The sequence below is a fragment of the Bison bison genome, unplaced genomic scaffold (genome assembly GCF_000754665.1).
Source record: "Bison bison bison isolate TAMUID 2011002044 unplaced genomic scaffold, Bison_UMD1.0 scf7180017864277, whole genome shotgun sequence".
Lineage (NCBI taxonomy): Eukaryota > Metazoa > Chordata > Mammalia > Artiodactyla > Bovidae > Bison > Bison bison.
Window position 1 is genome coordinate 1,659,438 of NW_011494849.1, and position 3,513 is coordinate 1,662,950.

Genomic DNA, 3,513 nt, shown 5'->3' on the forward strand with positions numbered 1-3,513 from the left:
TAAAAGCTATATATGACAAACCCACAGCAAACATTATCCTCAATGGTGAAAAATTGAAAGCATTTCCCCTAAAGTTAGGAACAAGACAAGGATGCCCACTTTCACCACTACTATTCAACATAGTTTCGGAAGTCTTGTCCATAGCAATTAGAGCAGAAAAAGAAATAAAAAGGAATCCAAATGGGAAAAGAAGAAGTAAAACTCTCACTGTTTGCAGATGACGTGATCCTCTACATAGAAAACCCTAAAAACGACAGAATGATCTTTCTTCATTTTCAAAGCAAACCATTCAATATCACAGTAATCCAAGTTTATGCCCCAAACAGTAACACTGAAGAAGCTGAAGTCGAATGGTTCTATGAAGACCTACAAGACTTTCTAGAACTAACACCCAAAAAAGATGTCCTTTTCACTATAGGAGACTGGAATGCAGAAGTAGGAAGTCAAGAAACACCTGGATTTGGCTTTAGAATATGGAATGAAGCAGAACAAAGACTAATAGAGTTTTGCCGAGAGAACGCACTGGTCATAGACAAACCCTCTTCCAACAACACAAGAGATGACTCTACACATGGACATCAACAGATGGTCAACACCGAAATCAGATTGATTATATTCTTTGCAGCCAAAGATGGAGAAGCTCTATACAGTCAGCAAAAACAAGACCGGGAGCTGACCGTGGTTCAGATCATGAACTCCTTATTTCAAAATTCAGTCTTAAATTGAAGAAAGTAGGGAAAACCACTAAACCATGCAGGTATGGCCTAAATCAAATGCCTTATGATTATAGAGTGGAAGAAAGAAATAGATTTAAGGGACTAAATCTGATATATATAGTACCTGATGAACAATGGATGGAGGTTCATGACATTGTATAGGAGACAGGGATCCAGATCATCCCTATGGAAAAGAAATTATAAATTATCCTAATTTGTGGATTTTCTTTTTTGTGTGTGTGTGAATTTCCTTTTATTTTAAAAATGGGGATGATACATTGGGTGTGCAGGACAACTTGACATATTTTAATTTAAGCTGTTTTACAACTTATGCTTTTCATCATATCTCATAAATAACGGTCTATCTCAAGGCCATTTTTTTTTGAATATACATATACATAGATGTAACTTCTAGACCTCTAATTCATTTGCATTAATTTTTGTGTATAGTATGTGGTAGTGTTTCTGGCTCATATATTTTTTTTTCATATAGATATCCAATGATTGAAAACTGATAAAGGTCAGTGTACATTCCAATCCCAAAGAAAGGCAATGTCAAAGAATGTTCAAACTACTGCACAATTGCACTCAACTCATACACTAGTAAAGAAATGCTCAAAATTCTCCAAGCCAGGCTTCAGCAATATGTGAAACATGAACTTCCAGATGTTCAAGCTGGTTTTAGAAAAGGCAGAGGAACCAGAGATCAAACTGCCAACATCTGCTGGATCATAAAAAACAGCAAGAGAGTTCCAGAAAACCATCTATTTCTGCTTTATTGACTATCCCAAAGCCATTGACTGCGTGGATGACAATAAACTGTGGGATATTCTGAAAGAGATGGGAATATCAGACCACCTGACCTGCCTTTTGAGAAACCTATATGCAGGTCAGGAAGCAACAGTTAGAACGGGACATGGAACAACAGACTGGTTCCAAATATGAAAAGGAGTACGTCAAGGCTGTATATTGTCACCCTGCTTATTTAACTTATATGCAGAGTACATCATGAGAAATGCTGGGCTGGAAGAAGCAAAACCTGGAATCAAGAGTGCTGGGAGAAATATCAATAACCTCAGATATGCACATGACACCAGCCTTATGGCAGAAAGTGAAGAACAACTAAAGAACCTCTTGATGAAAGTGAAAGAGGAGAGTGAAAAAGTTGGCTTAAAGCTCAACACTCAGAAAACTAAGATCATGGCATCTGGTCCCATTACTTCATGGGAAATAGATGGGGAAACAGTGGAAACAGTGTCAGACTTTATTTTTTGGAGCTCCAAAATCACTGCACACGATTATTGCAGCCATGAAATTAGAAGACGTTTACTCCTTGGAAGGAAGGTTATGACCAACATAGACAGCATATTGAAAAGCAGGGGCATTACTTTGCCAACAAAGGTCCATCTAGTCAAGGCTATGGTTTTTCCAGTAGTCATGTATGGATGTGAGAGTTGGACCATAAAGAAAGCTGAGTGCTGAAGAATTGATGCTTTTGAACTGTGGTGTTGTAGAAGACTCTTTAGAGTCCCTTGGACTACAAGGAGATCCAACCAGTCCATCCTAAAGGAGATCAGTCCTGGGTCTTCATTGGAAGGACTGATGTTGAAGCTGAAACTCCAATATTTTGACCACCTAATGCAGATAGCTGACTCATTTGAAAAGACTCTGATCCTGGGAAAGATTGAGGGCAGGAGGAGAAGAGGGCCACAGAGGATGACATGGTAGGATAGCATCACTGACACAATGGACATGGGTCTGTGTGGACTCTGGGCGTTGGTGATGGACAGGGAGGCCTGGCTTGCTACAGTTCATGGGGTCGCAAAGAGTCGGACATGACTGAGCCACTGAACTGAACAGATCCAGTTGATGAAGCATGTGTTCATAAAACTATTCTTTTTGCATTGAATTACCTTGATATTTTTGTTTAAAATTTATACATATATGTTTATTTATAAACATTCTGTCACGTTTCAACAGCACACAACTTAACTTACAGGAGCTTTATAGTTCATCTCGAATATTGGTAGAATAAGTTCTCCAGCTGTGTTCTTTCTTTGAACATGAGTTTCTATTCCATATAATTTTGAAACTGTATCTTTCTACACAAATTTCAAAAAAGAATTGTCCAAAACTCGACCAGGAAGAAATAGAAAATCTTAACAGACCCATCACAAGCATGGAAATTGAAACTGTAATCAAAAATCTTCCAGCAAACAAAAGCCCCGGTCCAGACGGCTTCACAGCTGAATTCTACCAAAAATTTAGAGAAGAGCTGACACCTATCCTGCTCAAACTCTTCAAAAAAATTGCAGAGGAAGGTAAACTTCCAAACTCATTCTATGAGGCCACCATCACCCTAATACCAAAACCTGACAAAGATCCCACAAAAAAAGAAAACTACAGGCCAATATCACTGATGAACATAGATGCAAAAATCCTTAACAAAATTCTAGCAATCAGAATCCAACAACACATTAAAAAGATCATACACCATGATCAAGTGGGCTTTATCCCAGGGATGCAAGGATTCTTCAATATCCGCAAATCAATCAATGTAATACACCACATTAACAAATTGAAAAATAAAAACCATATGATTATCTCAATAGATGAGGAGAAAGCCTTTTACAAAATTCAACATCCATTTATGATAAAAACTCTCCAGAAAGCAGGAATAGAAGGAACATACCTCAACATAATAAAAGCTATATATCACAAACCCACAGCAAACATTATCCTCAATGGTGAAAAAATTGAAAGCATTTCCTCTAAAGTCAGGAACAAGACAAGGGTG